Source organism: Muntiacus reevesi, chromosome 5 (assembly GCF_963930625.1).
Source record: "Muntiacus reevesi chromosome 5, mMunRee1.1, whole genome shotgun sequence".
NCBI classification, from domain to species: Eukaryota; Metazoa; Chordata; class Mammalia; order Artiodactyla; family Cervidae; genus Muntiacus; species Muntiacus reevesi.
This window is the reverse complement of record NC_089253.1, coordinates 123,225,781-123,249,414: the sequence shown is the minus strand read 5'-3', so window position 1 is coordinate 123,249,414 and position 23,634 is coordinate 123,225,781.

The window sequence follows — 23,634 nt, the reverse complement described above, 5'->3', positions numbered from 1 at the left end:
GTTATCTTCAGGTGACGATCAGATGATAACTGATAATTTTTAACTTCCTTTTGCTTATTTACTTTTTTTCATTTTGTCATACTCTTTTTATTGTGATGAAATATACATAATATTTACCATTTTAGCTATTTATAAGTACAATTCAGTGGTGTTTAAATATAGTCACATTAAATACACAGTCATGTGTAACATTGTCTGTGACAAGTGAAGTGAAATCGCTCAGTCGTGTCCGACTCTTTGCGATCCCATGGACTGTAGCCTACAACGCTCCTCCGTCCATGGGATTTTCCAGGCAAGAGTACTGGAGTGGGTTGCCATTTCCTTCTGTACTCAAACCATTTTCATCATCCCCAACAGAAACTCTGTACACTTAACAGTGACTTCCAATCTTCTCCTTCCCCTAGTCTCTGGTAACATCGGTTCTTCTTTCTGTCTCTATGAATTTGCCTATTCTAGATACATCAAATAAGTGGAATCATAAAAAATATTTCCTTCTATATCTGGCCTTTTCATTTAGCATAATGTTGCCAGTGTCCATCTATGTTTTAACATATATCAAAATTTAATTCATTTGTATGGCTAAATAACATTCCCTGGCATGTGTTCACCACATTTTGTTTATGCATCTGTTGATGGACATTTTGGTGTCTCTATTTTTGTCGTTTCTGAATATTGTTGCTATAAATATTGGTACACAATGTTTTCAATTTTTTTGAGTACATAGTCGTTAGTAGAAGTGCTAAAGTTGTATGGTAGTTCTATGTTTAACCCTTTGAGAAACTGACAAACTGTTTTCCATAGCAGCTATACCATTCTGTGTTCCCACCAGCAATGCTCAAGTATTCCAATTTCTCCAAATCCTTGCCAACACTGTTGTTTTCCAGTTTAAAAAAATTATAACCTTCCTGGTAGGTGTGGAGTGGTATTTCATTGTGGTTTTGACTTGCATTCTCCTATGACCAATGATATGCTTACTGGCCATTTGAATACCTTTTCTGGGGAAATGTTTACTCAAGTTTTTAGCCTATTTTTAAATTGGATTGTACTGTATTTTGTTGTTGAGTTTTAGGATTTATTTATATACTAATATTGATCTCTTATCAGATGTATGATTTATAAATATTTTCTCCTGCTTAGTAGGGTATTTTTCCCCATTTAGTAGGTTGTTTCTTGATATTATCTGTTGATACATAAAAGTTTTTAATTTTGAAGGGTTCAATTTATCTATTTTATCTTTTGTTGCTTGTGATTTTGGTGTCATGTTCATGAAATCATTTCCAAACTTAATGTCATAAATATTTTCCCATACCCTTTATTTTTAAAGAGTATTATTTTCTAGATATTGAATACTAGGTTAACTTTTTAAAAGTTAAGTGCTTTAAATATTTTATTTCATTGCGCTCTAGCTTGCATTATTTCTGATGAGAAAATAAGATTATTATTATCTTTGTTCTCTTGTATGTAATGTGTCTTTTTTTTTCTGTCTCTACTTTGAAGATATTCTCCAGTTAATAAAAAACTAGATAAACTAGATAATCTAGTTTTTAGCAAATTTATTATGTCATGCCTTGGTGTGTTTTTCTTTTAATTTATTATGATTGGGGTTCTTAATTCTTGGGTTTATAGATCTACAGTGTTAATCAAATGTGAAGAAAATTATGCCACACATCAAATATTTTTTTCTCTTTCTCCTCTTTCCTCTGTAACTCCAATTATTTGTTAGACCACTTAATGTTATTCCACAAGTTATTAAAACTTTCTTACGTTTTTTTTTTCTAGTTTTTTTTTCTTTCTTTGCTTCAGTTTGGATAGAATCTACTGCTGTGTCTTCAAATTATCTAATCTTTTGTTCTGAAATATCTAATTTGTTGTTTGGTTTAGTTAGTAAAGCTTTCCAAAAGGTGTTGTAGTTTTCACCACTTAAAAATCCATTTGATTTTCTCTTATATCTTCCATTTCTTTCTTCATTATGTCTACGTTTCCTTTTGAATCTTTAAGAATAGTTATAAAAGCTCTTTTAATGTCCTTATCTGTGAATTCCGTCATCTCTGTCATCTTAAGATCTGTTTTAATTGATTGACTCTTCTCCTGGTTATGGATCCCATTTCCCTGCATTGTTGCCTGTATAATAATTTCTTATTGAGTTCAGGATTATAAATGTTAGTTTATTGAGTATTTGATTTTGTGTCTTTCCCTAAAGAATGTTGAATTTTGTCCTGGCAAGTTGTTGTAGTTCAGATAGATTTTTTTGCTCTCCTGTTTTCTGCCCCTCAAACGCCACAAAGCCCACCTTCCTTGAAATCCCCTTTCTATCTCTTCCACTCGGCCACCACTGCAGCCTGCTGAAGTCCCCCTGCCTGCACTACAACCTGGAAAGAATCTCTGGGGAGACAGCTGAGACAGCTGCCGAGGCTACTTGTCTGCTTCTCTCCTCTCAGATTCAGTCCTGTGCGTTCCTTGTCCAATGTCTGGAAACAGTTGTTTCCTGTCCTTCGCCCAGTTTTCTAGCTATGGACAGTGGGAGGGCAATTCCAATTACTCCATCATGGCTTCAAGCAGCAATGAGTCCTTCAGTTTGGAAAATACAAACTCTTTGAGGAGATCCTCAAACTGCTGTGGTTAATCTGCATGTTTATAAGACATTTTTGGTGTCTAAATTATTTTCTTTGTCTTGTTCATTTCCATATTCACTTACTAGACACTTTCCATCAGCATTTGGGATCACATGCTCATTCCAATTCCTTAACTTTCACCCTTTTCCTTACTAGATTTTCTGAGTTCTGTGTTGATCCTCATTTTGGCTACAATGAAAGAGTCCCTGTGTATTTGATCAGGATCTGAGTATTATTAGATAAACCTTGAAATATTAGTTTTGAAAACTTCTTTGCTCCTGAATTATCTTGCCTTTTAAAAACTCTACATATTTGTGAACCATTTCTGCACATTAGGTTTGAGTACCCTTAAATTTTCACCTTGCGGTATATTTTTTTCTTGGCCAACTGCCTCTGAGGAAAGTCTTAGGTCTTGATTTTATCCATGATTAGAAGGCAGGAATCTCAGACTTTACTGACATATTATTCTCTTTGGAGATCTTTAAAATATTATCGAAAAAATAAGAGGCCTGAAGCTGGATAAACATAGCTTTAAATGATATGTACGTCAAATAGCCGTGCGACTTTGCGAGCGTTTACTGCAAACATCAGTGTTCTTCTCTGCCAAAGGGGATTCATAGAATCGCTGTGAATACATACTTGGTGCTTAGTATGTGTGAGGTCTCTTCTGCTCCCCTCGAAATTGTTCACTCTGGTTATGCCAGGAGTCATACGGTCATTAGTTTCATTGGCTGGTAGGTTCGTTTTATTTTTGGCTGTGTGGGTCTTGGTTGCTGCATGGGCTTTTCTCTAGTTATGGCCAGCGGAGGCTACTCTCTACTTACCGTGCACGGGTTTCTCGCTGCAGTGACTTCTCTTGTTGTGGAGCTTGGGCTCTAGGACTCAAGGGCTTCAGTAGTTGAGATGCCAAGTTTTCAGTGGTTGCAGCACGTGGGGTCAGTAGTCGTGGCTCTTGGGCTCTGGAGCACAGGCTCAGTAGTTGTGGCGCTTGGGCTAAGTTGCTCTGCAGCCTTCAGTCTTCCTGGACCAGGGACTGAATCCACATCTCCTGCATTGGCAGGCAGATTCTTTACCACTGAACTACCAGGGAAGCCCTGATAGGTCTCTGAAGAGTGCATCCTTTTAGCTGCTTTGATCTTATACTGACTTTTATCTCTCGACAAGTTTTACAATTTCTTGGTGATGCCGCTGAGTATATTAGTAGAGTGGACATGACAATTTACCCTCTCAGGGAAGTCTATTTGGTGTTCAAAAAATCACCCAAGTTTTAGGACCCCATTTAAAAGCTAGACCCCAGAAAACCTAGGCAAACCTTTTACTTACTCGATTTTCCTTTTTTATTTCTAGTTTTTTCTCACATGCATAAATCCTCCTACCCTCATAGCAATGATTCTCTAACCAGGTGCTGTGACTAGCAGCAAAACTAAACAAAATGTTTATTGGTACACTACATGCAACTCTGCTCGTGTTTTGTGGCAGCCTGGATGTGAGGGGAGTTTGGGGGAGAACTATTTGTTATTGTTGTTTTAGTCACTAAGTCGCGTCTGACTCTTTGTGACCCCATGAGCTGTGCCCACCAGGCTCCTCTGTCCAGGGCTGCCATTTCCTTCTCCAGGGGGTCTTTCTGACCCAGGGATTGAACCCGGGTCTCCTGTGTTGGCAGGCAGATTCTTCACCACTGAGCCACAGGGGAAGCCCTGGGGGAGAATGGACACACATATATGTATGTATATACATATTGTATGTATGTATATGTATGCATGCATGTAAATATGTATGTATGTACATATTTCACTGTTGACCTGAAATTATCACAATGTTGTCAATCGGCTATGCCCCAAGACAAAATTAAAAGTTTAATCTTAAAAAACAAAACCAATGTGATTGTTGCATAGCCTGTGAGAATCTTGGGCTTTGAGGAGCAGGAAGGGCAGGCCTCACAGTGTTCCTCGGAGAAGCAGTGAAGAGCTTCCCGCTGGAGAAGTGGATAATGCTGGGTGCCCAGACGCTGAGCTGGAGCAATGACTTCAAAGACCTTCTACAGCGGTGCTGTCCACTCGAAGTTTCTGTGAGGATGGATACATTATACATGCTCCGTTCAATACTGTGACCACCAGCCAGCCACCTCCGGCTGTTAAACACTTGAAATATCGCCCAGGGGACTGTGGAACTGAATATTTAGTGTTTAATTTGTAATTAATTTAAATTTAAATATCCATGTGTGGTTAGTGGCTATCATATTGGACACAATGCATTTTTACAGCAATCTTATTTTTAGTATAGGAAGAATCCGTAAGCATCAGTATGATTACCTACTGATGGCCCCATCAGTTTTCTATTGTGTTTCTGAAAATACTACATGCAGAAAAGGTGTTTGGGTAGGTAGTATGTAGAACAAGAAAAACCTCTGGGAAATTACATGTGATGGAGTCCTTTCAGACATACAGAGGACCTTGAATTAATCAAAGAGCTCAAGTCATATTAATTTGACCCATGGAGTAATGGACAGTCAAATTTTTAAGTAATATTTTTTACAGCTTTATTACTGTCTCTGTTGTGTACATGTCCATCCTGTACCACTTTTTCTATCTAAATTTTTATGTTTATTTATTTATGGCCAGGCTGCATGACTTGTGGGTTCTTAGTTCCTGACTAAGGGTTAAACCTGGGGCCCTCAGCAGTGAAAGTGCCAAGTCCTAACAACTGGACCTCCAGGGAATTCCTAAATAAATTCTTTTAGATTAAATTATCATTACAGAAAAATGGAGAGAATTAGTGATATGTTATAAAGCTATGTTAAGAATATTTCACCTTAAAAAAAAGTCCTTGTCATTTTTTCTTTAAAAATCAATTATCAAAGAAAATAATTTCAATAACATATTTGAATAACATTGAATAATATTTTAAATCACATTTGTATGTGTTATCTCATTTATTTCTATCATTAGCCCCATGAATCAAGTAGAATGGGTATTATTTTTACTTTATTAGATGCAACTATTGTGACTTCAGAAATGCTCAGTGACTTGCCCTTGGTTACCAAGGAGTTGAACCCAGATAATTTTCCTAAAGGAAATCAGTCCTGAATATTCATTGGAAGGACTGATGCTGAAGCTGAAACTCCAATGCTTTGGTCACCTGATGCAAAGAACTGACTCGCTTGAAAAGACCCTGATGCTAGAAAAGATTGAAGGCAGGAGGAGAAGGGGACGACAGAGGATGAGATGGTTGGATGGCATCACCAACTCAATGGACATGAGTTTGAGTAAGCTCCGGGAGTTGGTGATGGACAGGGAAGCCTGGTGTGCTGCAGTCCTTGGGGCCACAAAGAGTCAGACACTACTGAGCGACAGAATTGAACTGAATTTTACTCAGTTGAAGTACACTTGATTTACTCTATGTAGAACATCCTAAAAGCACTACCAGAAAACTACTAGAGCTCATCAATGAATTTGGTAAAGTTGTAGGATACAAGATTAATATATAGAAACCTGTTGCATTTATATGCTCTAACCCTGAATATTCACTGGAAGGACGGATGCTGAAGCTGAAGCTCCCCTTACTTTGGTCACCTGATGCGAAGAGCTGACTCATTGGAAAAGACCCTGATGCTGGGAAAGATTGAAGGCAGGAGAAGGGGACGACAGAGGATGAGATGGTTGGATGGCATCACCGACTCAATGGACATGAGTTTGAGCAAACTCTGGGAGTTGGTGAAGGACACGGAAGCCTGGCATACTTCAGTCCATGGGGTCGCAAAGAGTCAGACCTGACTGAGTGACTGAACAACAACCAAATAACCGAAAGGGAAATTAAAGAAACAATCCCATTTACCATTGCATCAAAAAGAACAAAATACCTAGGAACAAGCCTACCTAAGGAGGCAAAAGACCTGTACTCTGAAAAATATAAGACATTGATGAAAGAAATTAAAGATGACACACACAGGTGGGGAGACATACCATGTTCTTAGATCGGAAGAATCTTTGTTATTAAAATAACTGTAACACCCAATTATAATACACTAGGCTTCCCTGGTGGCTCAGATGGTAAAGAATCTGCCTACAATGCTGGAGACCTGGGTTTGATCCCCAGGTTGGGAAGAGGAGGGCATGGTAACCCACTCCAGTACTCTTGCCTGAAGGATCCCCATGGACAGAGGGGCCTGGTGGGCTGCAGTCCATGGGGTCACAGAGTCAGACATGACCGACGTACTAAGCACACGTACTACCCAAGGCAATCTACAGATTCAGTGCAATCCCTATCAAATTACCAATGGCATTTATTCATAGAACTAGAATAAAAAAAGATTGAAAATTTGTATGAGAACACAAAAGACCCCAAATAGCCATTGTCTATTTTTTCCCCAATATGCTAATTCCATTAGTTAATGAAACTACTTAACTTTTAAAATTAGAACTGATTCAGTCCCTTCAAGTCATCATGGCTTCAAGCCTGTGTGGCCTCAGCCTTATAATTTCTACACTTCAGTGGGGTGAGTATTTCGATTTATGTCAGTTGTTTAAAATTAATGGTATACTCATATTTTATTTAATAAATATTAACGGTTGGCTTTGGCAGAGGGTGGGGGGGGGACTATTTTAGACCTTTACTGTAAAGAGGATCATTATCATATCCAAAATTTGATTTCTAGAGTGCTTATATATCAATATTTATTAGACGTGTTGGTGGATCTAATAATGCTTCCTAACTCACCCTTCAGACCCCTCTCAGGCTGTCGCTCAGCTGAGTGTCTTCCAGAGTGCACTTGTTTGGCAGTTTTGTCCTTCAGCAAAGGCTTGCTCCATCGTTGAGATGTAAATAGGTGGTGGAGGTTTGTTTCTGTCAGCAGATGATACAGTGGAAATTCTGAATCAATAACACTTTTTGTTCCCACACATCTGACGCATAACTGCCTTCTTCACGTCAAGGTCTAATGTGCTGTAAATTAATTACCTGGGATGAACACAGGGTCAATGGACCTTGGTATGACCAGGATGCAATGTTAAAGTCTTCCATTTCCTCCTCCACTTCTCAGCATCCTTACCCTGTCTTTTGTGCATGTCACTTGTACCATCTTCTGCAATAAGCTCCCTTAGGAGTAGTTAATGCCCCTCTAGGGATTGATCGATAGAAAAAGAAAAACTTTGCTTTCCCATAAATTTGCTGGACTATTTTCTGCCTTCTAGGCAGTTTTTATTTGTAATACATAGAGTGGCACTTTTAAAAAAATGAACATTTAATTGAAATTTGAAATTGCCCAAGCGAATATAACAGGTTTTCTCTTAATTCAGAGTGATATCTAAAAGATTTGTGCAAGTACAGGTGGGTTTTATTATCTCCCACTTCCCACTGGAAATGAGGATAATTGTTTATTCTCCAGAATTCGGTTCAAGAAAAGAGAACTTTATGGGTCCCATCATCTAAATGCACATAAGATGGCAGCCTCATTTCAAATGACATAAAATCAGGTACGGGAAAGTAGATTTTCCATCAGAAGCAGGGCAATTAAAAAGCAGGAATTCACTAAGTTTTAAAAGACTCAATTTTCCATTTTCTTTAAAATAAGAATGAAAGAGGCAAACTCCATTATATTTGCGAGAGCCGCTCTCTGCTATTAGTAGCTATAGAAACAAGGAACCAGGTAGTGAATGAGGCAGGAAGAGAGAGAGGGAGAAAGAGAACAGGAAAAAGAAAACTGCAGATCTACTACGATGCTTACATACTAATATTGTGATTTAGGAACTAATGAATCGAGACGGAGATTGGCCAACATTTTGCTTGTTTGTCGGTGTGAGCAGTTTGTTGTCCATGCCTGGTTTCTCCAGGCCATAGGCATAAATGCAGCACCCAAGCAAAATGAATGCAGCCATCTCCAAGGAAGAGGTAGTGAAGAGTAGAGGCGTGCACGTCACTCAGTCGGGTCTGACTGGGGTCCCGTGGATGGTCGTCCACCAGGCTGCTCTGTCCATGGGATTCTCCAGGCCACAGTACTGGAGTAGGTTGCCATTTCCTTCTCCAGGGGATCTTCCCAACCCAGGGATTAAACCCACGTCTCCTGCATTGGCAGGCAGGTCCGTTTGCCACTGAGCCACCTAGGAAGGCCAGAGGCATAAATACACAGCATCCAGTTGCAGGAGGTGCACAGGGGTCAGTTTCATGGTTTTTTGCAGAAGCCCTTTCCCTTCTCAGGTGAAGAAAGGAGGGTGCAACCACATTGACTTCGCTTCCCTAGACAACGAGGCCAATGCTTCTTGTCAATCTGACCTCCTGCCTCTGCAGCAGTAAGTGTCAAAGGTGAGGGGCGTGGTGGGATGTGGAAATTGTCTGACAGAGCACATCTTCCAAACCCCAACTTGCCACATGCCTGGTGGAAATGCCTCTGATCTTGGCTTAGGTTCTGCTGGAATATGTTCAGCTTAGACATGACCCCCACATCTGTCCTGAGTCATCAGGCTGGATTATGTTGTCGCTTGATCTTCAGAAACAAACACCCCAACCCCCAAGCTAGAGGTTCCGCGTGGGGCAGGCTTTGGAGCCAGCAGAGCGGCCTGGGGTGCTGCACTGTGTACAGTACAGCCCATGCACTGCTCTCTCAGGAGGTGAGTGATGATGGGCTGTCCCACTGGCCCTTCAGCCGGGTGACGCTAGGAGCAAAGAACCCATCTGCCAGTGCAGGGGATGAAAGAGAACTGGGTTTGATCCCTGGGTTGAGAAGATCCCCTGGAGGAGAGAATGGCAACCCACTCCAGTATTCTTGCCTGGAGAATTCCATGGACAGAGGAGCCTGGGGCGCTATATAGTCCATGGGGTCTCAAAGAGTTGGGGACCAACTGAAGCAAGTTAGCAAGCAAGCAAGGCTTTTTAAAAGGAGACCGTGCACTTTCAGTGTATCTTGGGCTACTTAGCAGAATAATAACAAGGAGGTCAGTGTGTACCATAGCAACCAAGGTACAGAAGCAACAAGTAATTTCAGTTTTCCCAGAATGAAAATGACTAAGAGGCAGTATCATATAAGACTGGCTAAGAGCAAGACTGGCATTCCAGAGCCACATGGACCAAATCTTCACCTATCTGTTTTTGTAAATAAAGCTTTATTGACACAACCATGCCTATTTGTTTATGTATCACCTGTGGCTGCCTTCCCACTGCCATGGAAGGCTCAAACAGTCGTGAAACAAGATGTATATCCTTCAGTGCAGAAAATATATACTATTGAGCCCTTTGTGAAAAAAGTTTGCCAGCCTCTGGTTAAGGGTGTGGGCTTCTGACTCACACTGTTTGGATTTGAACTCCAGCTTCAGCATTTACAGGCTGTGGTACCTGGCATATGCATTTTTCACACTTCAGTTTCAGAATCTACAAAAGTGATGTACTAACAGCAGTTTCAGAGGCTGCGATGGAGAGTCCAGGAGTGAATGTGTATTAGTCCAGGGTCTGCCCGGCTGGGAGGGGCCAACCCCACTCTGCTGGCCTCTCTTCTTAAACCTCCAAGGAGCATCTAGCTCTCCATGAAAATAACTTTACCTTCTTTTCTGCAGAGGATGACTTTATTTCTCCAAGAATATTAAATTTGTAGGCATTGAAATTCTCATTTCTTTTTTTAAAATGGAGTAAATTTGCAATGTTGTGTTAGTTTCAAACATACGGCAAAATGATTCAGTTTATATTATATGTGTGTGTGTGTATATATAAATATATATATATATTCCTTTTCAGACTCTTTTCCATTACAGGTTATCGCAGCGCACTGAGTATAGTGCCCTGTGCTGTCTGGCGGCCTTTGTCATTTACTTGTTTCATGTACAGTAGGGTATATCTGCTGATCCCCAACTCTAAACTCCTGATTTATCTGCCCCGCCCCCTGCCTTGACTATCCCCTCTGGTAACTCATAAGTTTGTTTTCCATGTCTGTGGAGACTCTCACTTCTTAAAAATGCACACACTTGCAGCCTACTTTAATTTGACAGAAGAGGTTACAAGAACATAGTCACTTATGGGATATGCACTGACCATTTTAAGTTTTGAGTGTTGTTTTGATTTGGACACCAACTTTAGTTCACAAAGAAATTCAATTGCTGTTCTTAAAATACCCCAGTCAGAGTGCTGGAAGCAAATCTAAATCATCTCAGCTGGCAGAGGTATGGGTGAGACAGACAGAAGAGATGCAGGAACTTGTTCTGCCAGGAGTCAGCCCCCACCTACGGGAGACAGGGGTTGGCGTGAAGGATGCTCACGGCTCCAGGCCAGGTGCGCTAGGAGACCTGCCAGGCTGGGAGGCACGGTGCCCCTCCCTCTGCCTGCCCCTTCCCACAGGCCTTGGCTCTTCACGGTCTGGATGCTTCATGGCCCTTCAGGACTCGCTGCCTCCAAAGGGACTCATGTTCAAATGATCCTCCTGCCTTCACCTCACTAGTTCTCAAGCAAAACTCCTTTTAGTTTGAGACCCACCTATACCAAGCCAGAAATGAGCTGATGGAAGAAACTTCTTCTCAAGGAACATTTGTAATTTTTAATAGACTTTTAAAATTAATTTATTTTTTTAATGAAGGATAATTGCAAGTAGATGGGGAAACAGTAGAAACAGTGACAGACATTATTTTTTTGGACTCCAAAATCACTGCAGATGGTGACTGAAGCCATGAAATTAAAAGACACTTGGTCCTTGGAAGAAAAGTTATGACCAACCTAGACAGCATATTAAAAAGCAGAGACATTACTTTGCCAACAAAGGTCCATCTAGTCAAAGCTATGGTTTTTCCAGTAGTCACGTATGGATATGAGAGTTGGACTGTAAAGAAAGTTGAGCACTGAAGAACTGATCCTTTTGAACTGTGGTGTTGGAGAAGACTCTTGAGAGTCCCTTGGACTGCAAGGAGATCCAACCAGTCCATCCTAAAGGAAATCAGTCCTGGGTGTTCACTGGAAGGACTGATGCTGAAGCTGAAACTCCAATACTCTGGCCACCTGATGCGAAGAACTGACTCATTGGAAAAGACCCTGATGCTGGGAAAGATTGAGGGCAGGAAAAGAAGGGGATGACAAAGGATGAGATGGTTGGATGGCATCACTGACTCAATGGACATGAGTTTGAGTAATGGACAGGGAGGCCTGGCGTGCTGCAGTCCATGGGGTCGCAAAGAGTCAGACACGACTGAGCGACTGAACTGAACTGAACTGAACTTCTTTACAGAATTGTGTTGTTTTCTGTCAAACAGCGACATGAGTCAGATGTCTCCCTCCCAACCCCACCCCTCAAGGTTGATGCAGAGCCCTGTTTGAGTCTCCTGAGACACACAGCAAATTCCCATTGGCCGTCTAGTTTACATGTGGTGATGCAAGTTCCCACGTTACTGTCTCCATGCATCTCACCCTCTGGAGCAAGCCACCTAACAGTGTTGTGATAGGCTCAGGTGAACAGCAAAGGGACCCAACCATACATATGCATGTATTCATTCTCCCCCAGACTCCCCTCCCATCCAGGCTGCCACATAACACTGAGCAGAGTTCCCTGCACTGTACAATAGGACCTTGTTGGCTATCCATTTCAAATAGAGCAGCATGTACATGTCCATCCCAAACTCCTTAACTATCCTTCCACTGCCCTGTCAGCCATAAGTTTGTTCTCTAAGTCTTCGAGTCTATTTCTGTTTGGTAAATAGTTCATTTGTATCATTTCTTTTTAGATTCTGCATATAAGGAGTGTCAATGTGATGTTGCTGCTTCTGTCTGACTTTGCTCAGTATGACAATCTCTAGATCCATTCATGTTGCTGCAGATGGCATTATTTCACTCTTTTTAATGGCTGAGTCTTTGCATATATGTACCATACTATGAATATATGTACCACATCTCTATCCATTCTTCTGTCAGATTTGTATTTTAAAAGGAGAACATTCATTGCAAATGAAATTTAAATTAGGGAGAGATTTCAGAGCAGAGGGCTCCCCTGGTAGCTCAGCTGGTAAAGAATCTGCCTACAATACAGGAGACCCTGGTTCAATTCCTGGGTCAGGAAGATCCCCTGGAGAAGGAATAGGCTAGCTACTCCAGTATTCTTAGGTTTCTCTGGTAGCTCAGATGGTAAAGAATCTGCCTGCAATGCAGGAGACCTGGGTTCAATCGCTGGGTTGGGAAGATCCCTTGGAGGAGGACATGGCTACCCACTCCAGTAAATTTGGGCTTCCCTGCTACCTCAGCTGGTAAAGAACCCACTTGTAATACAGAAGACCCCGGTTTGACTCCTGCATCAGGAAGATCCCCTGGAGAAGGGTTAGGCTACCCACTCCAGTGCTTGGGCTTCCTTGGTGGCTCAGACAGTAAAGAATTCACCAGCAGTGAGGGAGAACTGGGTTCGATCCCTGGGTTGGGAAGATCCCCTGGAGAAGGGAGAGGGCTGCCCACTCCAGTATTCTGGCCTGGAGGATTCTGGGGACAGAGGAGTCTGACAGGCTACAGTCTTTGGGGTCGCAAAGAGCTGGACATGACTGAGCGACTTTCACTTCACACTTGAGAGCGGAAGGACCTCCCAAGGCCTGAGTGCTCTTCCTGCTTGAACTCCACCCATCTCCTAATGCCTGTCGTCAGCGGCCTAGCATCCCTCTCTGCTGGGAAACTGGCCAACCCTGCGCTAGCCCAGGTCACACTGCACTGTCTCATTCCCAGTATGTCCTATAGCACCGTTTGGAAGGTCAGTTCTGTCTGTGCCATATTGGGTCAAGTGTGTGTGATGTAATAGCTCTAATGAGTGCCCCCATCAACCCATCCAAAGCCCAGGTCTGTGCTCAGCTGTCTTAACTATGGCACACGGGTGTGCCAACTTAGGAGCACCATGCTGAGAGCTCCAGAGTCATCGTTTATACTGAACTCCCTTTATGCTCTTTTCTTGGTTTGGCAGTTACCAGTTTGATGGAGAATGTGGAGCATGGTCCCTATGGGCAGTTGGGATCTGTAATCCCCTCATAAGCATCGCAGTTTAATCAGTCCCTCTTTAAGTCTCTGTCGAGACACTTTTAGGTCATTTCAACCTGCCTGTCATTTGAAGAACCTGTAGACTTCTTTCCATGAAGCATCCTGGGTGCTCGCGACATGATGACCTCGTCCATGTCCTACGACCTCAGTATACCCTGGTTAGTTGTGTTAGAACCCAGGGTTTACATAGCCCTTTCTTCCCTAGAGTCTACCGTATCCTCCCAAAGGTCATTGTGCTTCGCTGAAATCATCAGTGTCAGCTAGAGGGCAGTTTCCATGGTTCCACCATTTTAGAGTCCTTAGAGGCCTGATCTCCAAGTGACTAAATTATCCAAGGTCAAGTGCTTTTCAGATATGGACTTGGGGTGATGACTCAGGCTCCTTCCCCTGCCGAATGGTTCCCATGGAGACCACATCACTTGCACTGCTGCTGTGGCACTGCCCCGAGTGTGCCGCCGTGAACTCTGTTAAAAAATTCATGGAGTTTGATAACTCAGCCCTTGTATTGAATGCCTCCCCATCCTCACTCCCCAGCTCTGAGCAAGTTTTGGACAAACCTGCCTCTGTGTGGAAGGACTTCTTTCTCCACTGATACAGAATATACAAACAACAACAGCCTAACAAACCACCTACATTAAGACTCTCTTCTTTTACCTAGGCCAAAGCTATCAGATACCTACTTTTTTCAGCTTTTCAGATGTCTATTTTTCATTGAAGTACAGTTGTTGTACAATATTATATGTTACAGGTGTACAATGCAATGATTAACAGTTTTTTAAAGGTTATACTCCATTTATAGTTATTGTAAAATGTTGGCAAGACTTTCCTTGGCATGTGAACAGGCATACGTTATTTGGACAATAAAGAGTCCACACCTGATTATTTAGACTGCAGTGAAAAGTCAGTTTTCTCTGGAGGTGAAAAAATGCCTCGGCAGGAGCCCCTGCAGGAGGGATGAGAAGAGAGCAGCATTCCGAGATGGTGCCCACCACCTACCCCGTCTCTCCAGAACCCCCACTCCAAAGATGTTCAGTCTGACTTTGGGAGGAAGGTCGCGGTCCGTTTAACACATACGCTTTGTCTCACACCCGGTTGAGTGTTGACTTTAAGTGATGCTGGTGAGAAAGGTCCCAGGTCAGGTGGTTGCGTGGCGGCTCGTTGGTTTATGTGGATCTGGCTTCTCCACCTGCAGGGACAGAAGAGCCCTCCAGTTCCAGCCTGGGGAGCTCCTGTGGGTGCACTCAACAACTTTGTAAATACAAAGTGCAAAGAAAAATGTTTACGTGGCCCAGTGAGAAAGGAAGAGCTTTTATGGATATCTCAAATCAGTTGTTTTGGATATGTACCTCTTCATTACATGTTAATGTCATTCGTTCATTGGAGATGCTTACTTGATGATGACACTTATGATAACATGTTGTTATCACAAGCAAGATGTCTCAAACAAGAGATTTAATAAAAGAGGAATCCACTTTGAGATGGAACTGATAGGGAGAGTTTTGTGTGGTGTGGCTATATGTAAAAGGAGAAGATGGTGAAGAAGAAAAATGTTGACGTTTATAAAGAATAGCAGTTAGTTCTAGGGAGGACTGCAGTCATGAAATTAAGACACTTGCTCCGTTTAAGAAAAGCTATGACAAACCTAGACAGCATATTAAAAAGCAGAGACATCACTTTGCCGGCCAAGGTATGTTTAGTCAAAGCTGTGGTTTTTCTAGTAGTCATGTACGGATGTAAGAGTTGGACCATAAAGAAGGCTGAACACCGAAGAACTGATGCTTTTGAACTGTGGTGTTGGAGAAGACTCTTGAGAGTCCCTTGGACAGCAATATCAAAACAGTCAATCCTAAAGGAATTCAACTCTGAATATTCATTGGAAGGACTGATGCTGAAGCTGAAGCTCCAACGCTTTGGCCTCCTGATGCAAAGAACTGACTCACCAGAAAAGGCCCTGATGCTGGGAAAGATTGACAGCAGGAGGAGAAGTGAGCTACAGAGGATGAGATGGTTGGATGGCATCACTGACTCAATAGACATGAGTTTGAGCGAGCTCCAGGAGACGGTGAAGGAGAGGGAAGTCTGCTGCGCTGCAGTCCATAAAGTCTCAATAGTCACACGTAACTTGGCGAGTGAACGACAGTAACAACAGCAGCAAGGGTGGGTGAGGGGGCACCCAACGGTACAGGACACAGGGTGAGACAAAGGGGAAGTAAGGGCGATTCCGGGGACCACAGCGGGTGGGCTTCCGCAGGGCAGACACTTCAGGTCTCTTGAAACTTCTGCAACTTCTCACCCTCCCAGCCCCCAGTAAAACTGCAAGTTACTTAGAGTTGCAGTAGAAATGCTCTAACTATTTAAGGAGGAAACTTTTATTTTTAATTTTAAGATGCCTATTACAATAACATAAGAGCACTATTTTCCTCTGTTTCTCATGATTGCTCAGTTGGAACAAGAATTTTATGTGGGTTTTCACACTTCCTTTTCTTCTCTTTTCTTCTTTAACCACTGTGCCTCCCAAGATGCAGTGTTATTAAATACATCAGTACAACTCCTTTTCATACTGTTCATAATTTGGCCACCTGATGTGAATAACTGACTCATTGGAAAAGACCCTGATGCTGGGAAACATGAAGGCAGGAGGAGAAGGGGATGACAGAGGGTGAGATGGTTGGATGGCATCACCAACTCAATGGACATGAGTTTGAGCAAGCTCTGGGAGATGGTGAAGGACAGGGAAGCCTGGCGTGCTGCAGTCCATGGGGTCACAAAAAATTGGACACGACTGAGCAACTGAACTGAACTGAACAATTCCTTTAAGTACTGTCCACAATACACCATAGAAAATATAGAGTATAGTATACTCACCCCTTCAAATAACTGGTCTATATTTTATAGTACATGAAGAGAAAAAAATCAATAATTTCCTTTATTTGTGCCTTGTCTGATGAAGGAAGTCTAGAAAAAATGTATGTGTGAGCTGATAAGTTCATTACCTGACCACAGACTTGCATTCAATGATAGATGTAACTATTAATAAGAACTTTAAAAAATTTCATTTTATTTTAAATTGGGGTAAATTTCTTTAAAATGTTGCATTAGTTCTGCTATACAATGAAGTGAGTCAGCTATCCATATACTTATATCCCCTCCCTCTTGGATCTCCCTCCCAGATGCTGCCCATCCCACCCCTTGAGGTCGTCACAGAAAACTGAGCTGAGCTCCCTGCACTACACAGCAGCTTCCCAAACTCTATGCTGATGCTAAGAGCAAGTGATGTAATCTTTGTAGATGAGTCTATGTATCTTCAGTTTCATTAAATGTCTAAATAAGTTGGCTTGATGGTTAAAAAGTTTAAATGTAATTTATCAATAAAGCATCAAAATGCTTTATTGAGACAGAAATTTTATTTTACAGTATTTCTTACATGAACCATTCAATATCCAAATCATTTCAGAAGAGAGCCAGTATAATATCCAGTATATATGTATATAATATAATAATAATATCCAGTAACTTGGGCTTATATCTGCTTATATCTAGAGATGACTGAAAAACTAGTGACATTTGTAGCTGATGGCAGCTGTTTGCATCTATTGTATTCAGTACAAAAGAGACAAACTACCTTTAACAGGAAGGGATAAAGAAGATGTGGTACATACACAAAGTGGAATATTACTCAGCCATAGAAAGGAGCAGAATTGGGTCCTTGTAGAGACGTGGATGGGCTTCCCTGGTGGCTCAGAGGTTAAAGCATCTGCTTGCAACGCGGGAGACCTGGGTTCAGTCCCTGCATTGGGAAGATCCCCTGGAGGAGGAAATGGCAACCCACTCCAGTATTCTTGCCTGGAGCATTCGTGGACAGAGGAGCCTGGTGGGCTATAGTCCACAGGGTAGCAAAGAGTCGGACACGACTGAGCGACTTCACTTTCACTTTCACTAGAGTCATGGATGGACCTAGAGACTGTCATAGAGTGAAGCGAGTCAGAGAGAGAAAATCAAACATCATATATTAACACATGTTTGTGGAATCTAGAGAAATGGTACGCTTGATCTTATTTGTGAAGCAGAAATAGAGACACAGACGTAGAGAACAAATATATGGATACCAAGGGGGGAAGGGGGTGGTGGAAGGAACTGGGAGATCATTACTGACATACATGCAGCATTGATTCTGTGTGTAAAATAGATCACGGATACGGATGAGAACCTGCCGCACAGGTCAGGAAGCTCGGCTCAGTGCTCTGCGGAGACTAAGGGGAAGGAGACCCAACAAGGGGACGTGTGCGTGTGCAGGGCTGCTTCAGTGGGTTGTGCAGTGGAAATGAACACAACATTGTAAAGCAACTATATTCCAATAAAATTAGTTAAAATATATACATCAATTTTTATAATATGTTAATTATATGGATATATGTGGCTTCCCAGGTGGCGCAGTGGTAAAGAATCCACCTGCTGATTCAGGAGTTGCAAGAGACGTAGGTTAGATTCCTGGGTGGGGAAGATCCCCTGGAGGAGGAAATGGCAACCCACTCCAGTATTCTTGCCGGGATAATCCCATGGACAGAGGAGCCTGGAGGGCTACAGTCCATGATGTCGCAAAAAGTCAGACATGGCCGAGTGACTTAAGTAATAGCGACAACAACATATATGTAAACAAAACAAAAGAAACAATCTATTCATGCTCCAGCTAGAGGGGGAATTGTTAATGATGTGCAGTCCAAGGGAAGAATCCAGTTCTGTGTATTATAGTTCAAAACAGGGAAAATAGAAAACAGTCAAAATAGTAAGTTTACCCACATCTACCTATTAAATGATTTTTGATTTAATTTCTTTTCTTTAGAATAGGAGGAAAAAAATTCATCTGTAGTAGAACACTGGGAAGGCTCTGACAGGTGGTGCCGGCTGACCTGTTATCCAGTCCTGGGCCTTCAGTGACTCCGATGAGGGATGCTAGGGGGTTCCCTCAGTGTTGAAGTCCTAGCCCCTGGGACCTCAGAACATGACTGTACCTGGAGACAGGCGCAGTTAAAGTGGCAAATAAGGGAAAAGGCGGTCCTAGGGGTGGGCCTACTGCACTGTGATTGGTGTCCTTCTAAAAAGAGATTGGGGGCCACCATGTGGAGACGCAGTGAGACGGTGGCTGCTGGAGGCCAAGGAGAGGGGCCTGGGGAGAAGCCGAAGCTGCTGACCCCTCGATCTTGGATGTCCAGCCTCCAGAAGCATGAGGAAAGAAGCATCTGCTGTCTAAGGTGCCCAGGTTAGGGCTCTTTGCCATTAGATGCAGTGGAGGAGCCGGGCTCCTAGGTCAGGGAGAGATGGCTCCCCGAGAAAAGGGTCCACTTTGGACCTTCTCATTTCTCAAGGTGCCCATCAATTTTAGCATTTAATGTACCTCTGACAAAAAGGAAGTCAGGCCTCTGCTTGCCGCCCTGCTGCCCCGGGTCCTCTCCTCCCTTCTCTTGTCTGCCTCCCACGTCTCTTCTTGACCGCATCTGTTCCCCGGGAAGGCGCTCACCTGCCAGCTATGGTACAGTTACCAAAGCTGCGTGTAGGTCCCAAAGTTGTGATGAATCTGTGAGCGCTGATCTATTTTACAACACGGCTTAGAGGGAACCTTTGCTGATCCGCGAATTTTGACAAGTAGTTTTCATATCTCCCATAGTCCATGCTCCCCACAAAGACCTGAATGAGAGCAGATACGGCCAGATCAAGGTGACCAGGGGAAAAACAGGGGGAAATGTTTGAGCCTAAGGGGATCCCCTTGAGGAACCAGAGCTCCTTGATTCCTTGTTTGAAGGCTCAGGGTCCCCAGAAAGCATGTGGGTGACATCAGCAGCAGGCAATGAAAGCTGCAGTCTGTGGGTAGCATGGATACTAAAGAGATTTGTTTCTTGGGGGTGTGGGGATGTCCAAGTTCCTTTTGAATAAAAATGCAAATGTTTAATGGTGGTAAAAGAAAGCACATAAAGTGAAATTTACCATCTTAACCAATTCTAAGGACACGAGTGTGTGTGCATGGTCAGTTGCATCCGACTCTTTCTGACCCCATGGACTATACCCTGCCAGGCTCCTCTGTCCACGGGATTTCCCAGGCAAGAATACAGGAGTGGGTTGCCATTTCCTCCTCCAGGAGATCTTCCTGATGCGGGGATGGAACCAGTGTCTTCTGCATTGGCAGGCGGATTCTTTACCGCTGAGCGGCCTGGGAAGCTCCAAGGACACAAGGGTGTTAAGTATATTTACACGGTGCTTAAGTTCTTAAATAGTGAGTCATATAGTAAGAATTTCAAATTTTCATGTAATTTTTGGTCTAATTGTTAGAAAGTGGATTTTAAAAGTAATTCAGAAAGTCAAAGCCAGTCTAATGTCAAGTTGATTTGATTGTACAGAAGTCTACAGATCTGGAACAATGGTTGATCACTGATGAGTTTTGTGTCAGTAAGACTATTTCCTCTTTCTATTCATGTAACAAGCATTTATGGAGCACCCACTGTGAACACTCAGTGTTTAGATGCTGCGTCTCACAGACGGGTGAGGTCGTGGTTCCCTCTGAGCTCACAGGGCCAGGGTGTGCGGAGGACGCGGAGAAAGGGGTCACCAACTGCGAGGGATCCGAGAGGCAGCGATGGCGTGATTCCTGGCCAGAGGGAGGGCCAGGTTACAGCTCACAGCATGGGCAGGTGCCAAGTAGCCCGTGATTCCCTGCTTCCTGGAGCCAGGGAACGGCTGCGGGTGTGGTGGCTTCTGCTCCAGGAGAGGAACCTTGGGTCTGGGGAAGCCCCGTCTCTCCCAACCGGCGACCAGCCTGTCTGCCCACAGCTGCCCCAGGAGACACCGCGGTGCTTTCCTGTCTGTGAGCAGACCCTCCTTTACTGTGCAGGAAGATGCTGTCTCTAATTTTATTTAATTTAATTTTTTATTGAAGCATCATCGATTGACAAGGTTGTGTTAGCTTCAGATGTACAGCAAGGTGAATCAGCTACACGCACATATTATTTTTCTTTTCCCTTAAGGGTTATTACAAAGCAGTGAGAATGGTTTCCTGTGCTGGAGCTGCTCTACTTTCAGCAGCTCTTCCCTCACTGAGGGTTTCTCAGAGACCATCCAGAACAAAGGCGGAGACGCCTCTGTTGGCGGACGTGCAGAACCGTGGGAGACCCAAGAGGGTGGTCTCCAGAGGCAAGTGGGGTGGAGGTATTCACAGTTTTGGGCTTCCCAGGTGGCGCTGGTGGTAAAGAACCTGCCTGCCAACACAGGAGACATAAGAGATGTGGGTTCGATCCCTGGGTTGGGAAGATCCCTTGGAGGAGGGCATGCCAATGCACCCCAGGATTCTTGCCTGGGAATCCCATGGACAGAGGGGCCTGGTGGGCCGCAAAGCGTCAGACACGGCTGAGTGACTGAGCATGCACTCACATTTACACTGAGATCTTTTCCAAGTGGTCGAGTGTCAGCTCGAACCTCCCTTCTGGTGTGCCGTTTCCGGCAGCTGGGGTTGGGTGTGCACAGGGGTCCCAGCACTGGTGTCAGCAGGGCCAGACCATGAGATTCCCGTTCCCTGGGGGCCCACCCAGGCCACGTCACCCACGGGGACCCGAGTCCATGTCTACATTGCCCCTCACTGCTGTGCCACTCGGGCTGACTGCATCGCCACTGTATGCTCATTTCCTATAAAATATTTAGAAATAATAATAATAAAAAAACCACGCAGAGCTACCTTGTGAAGTTATTGGAAGATTAAATGAATAATGTTTGCACTCAGCATAATGTCTAGATACCATAAGCATTTGATGAATGGTAGATATTTTTATTTACTGAGTATGTCCTAGGTGTCATAAACTTTGCTTACCTCCTTTAATTTCATCTTTGTAACAGCATCATAATGTAGGTGTTACTGTCTCCATTTTATCTGGGAAGCAGAGACCCAGAGGCTGACCTGATGTGGCAGCTCATAAGCAGAGGCGCATAGTCCCCACGCACACCAGCCACCGCCACCGCCTTCCCCAGGCTCCAGCAGCCTCCCCAGCTCAAAGCCACCTCTGTGGTTCACTGCCCTTGTGGTTTGGGACAAAATTCTTCATCTGGAAAATGGGAAAAATAAGAGGGCCTGCCAGTTGGGTGGTTATGAGGAGTCAATGAAATATTACCTGCACAGTGCTTGGCAGATAGTAATAAAAGCTTCCAATTATCGATGTTATCAATATCAGTTTTTATTAATATTATCATGACAATAACACGGAGGGAACATTGCTTTTTCCAGTTGACCAGTCACCCTCGTGGAGACCTGGACTTTGACTTTTGGCCTCTTTGACATATTAATACATTTCTTGTAAGGTATACATTAGGATAGTTTTAACACTCATTATAAAGTAGGGTAAATGTTTGATATATACATAAACTCAGATTTGATTAAAGAGGAAGACATAGTGTCCTGCCATCATATAAAGGTGGATTTTTTTTTCTGTTCTGTGTTCCGTTCCCCCTAATTTTGGTAAATTACACAGAACTGCATATTGACCCAAATGGATTAAATGTCGCTTAATTAAATGTCACTTAATTTACTTTAGCTCATTATACACATTTGCCGTATGAATGAACTCACCATAGATACATTTCATAGCTTCTCGCTTTGTTTTTCAAAGCGCCCTCCTGCCTGCCCTTCTCGCTCTAGCCCTTTTATTTTGGATGTGTTTGTGTCTGGCTGTGCTGGGTCTCTGTTGCTGCCCCTGCGTTTGCTCAGCTGCAGGGAGCAGAGGCTGCCCCCGTGTTGGTGCGCGGACTTCTCTTGTGCAGCACAGGCTGTGGGCTCCGGGGCCTCAGTAGCTGTGGCCCGCGGGGTTGGCTGACTGGTGGCATGTGGAATCTTCCTGCACCAGGGATCGAACCCCTGTCCCCTGCACTGGTAGGCAGATCCTTAACCACGAGACCAACAGGGAAGCCCCATTTCATAGAGTTCTTAACTTTTCTTTTAGAGAAAAAAAATGTTAGTAATACGACTTCTCATTAATGCATACTAGTGAATATTTGGGCTTCTCTGATGGCCTAGATGGGTGGCTCAGACTTGGTGAATATTTGCCAATGAAGTAAACCATTTAACTATTAATTTCAGGGAAAATTAGCATTTAGGACAAGTCAATAGCACTAAGAAACATTATCCTTAATTCTTTAACTTCCAGACATACACTGCTGTATAAACTGATTTCAAAAGCAGCATAGTCTGGTGGCAAAGACCGTAGACTCTGGAGCCCCCTGCCAGACAGTGAATCCCAGGTCTGTCACTGCCTAGTTGTTCAAACATGGGAAAGCCACCGAAGCTATCGAAGTTTCATCTGCTTATTGGGAAAGTGGGGATGATAAAAACATACACCTCATGGAATTGTTAGGGGGGCTGGATGGGCTAATGTGTAAGGAGTGCTTTCAGAAGCTCCTCGTGCACGGTGGCTTTGTGCAAGAGCTGGCTATGGTTGCTGCTGTCCTCCGAGCCACCGCCATGCAGTTCCTCTCCTCAGCAGCTCTTTGCCCAGGAGCCGGGCCAGTGTTTCTGAGGCACAGCGGCAGGAGACCCTAGAATATGGTCCTCAACAGAGTGACTCAAAAGGAGTAATTATTTAGAGTGAGATGTTTTGATTGGGTTTGTGAGAAGATCTGGTGTTACTGAACACTGTGTGAAAATCTGCTAAAGAAACATCTTCCAGTTATGTTTTCCTTCCCGCCTGTGTTTGTCAATATGGGCGTTTCTGACTTCACAGCGTTTACCAGTTTACCGGTTAGGCTGTGCATGTGGCTCTGCCAGACTTACTATTTTAGCTGAAATGATAATTCATTTTTAAAGTAATTTACAGCATTAGAACTAGTGATGGTCATTTGCCTTTTAATTAGCTTTCTGAGTCTTAAAGCACACACTGTAAATTCCAGGCCCACAGAAATTTGAGGCTGAATGCTCTGTAACCTCTATACTGGATTGTCAGCCTTGCATATTTGTTTAATGAAAAGGTCTACAAATAACAAATGCTGGAGAGGGTGTGGAGAAAAGGGAACCCTCTCACCCTAT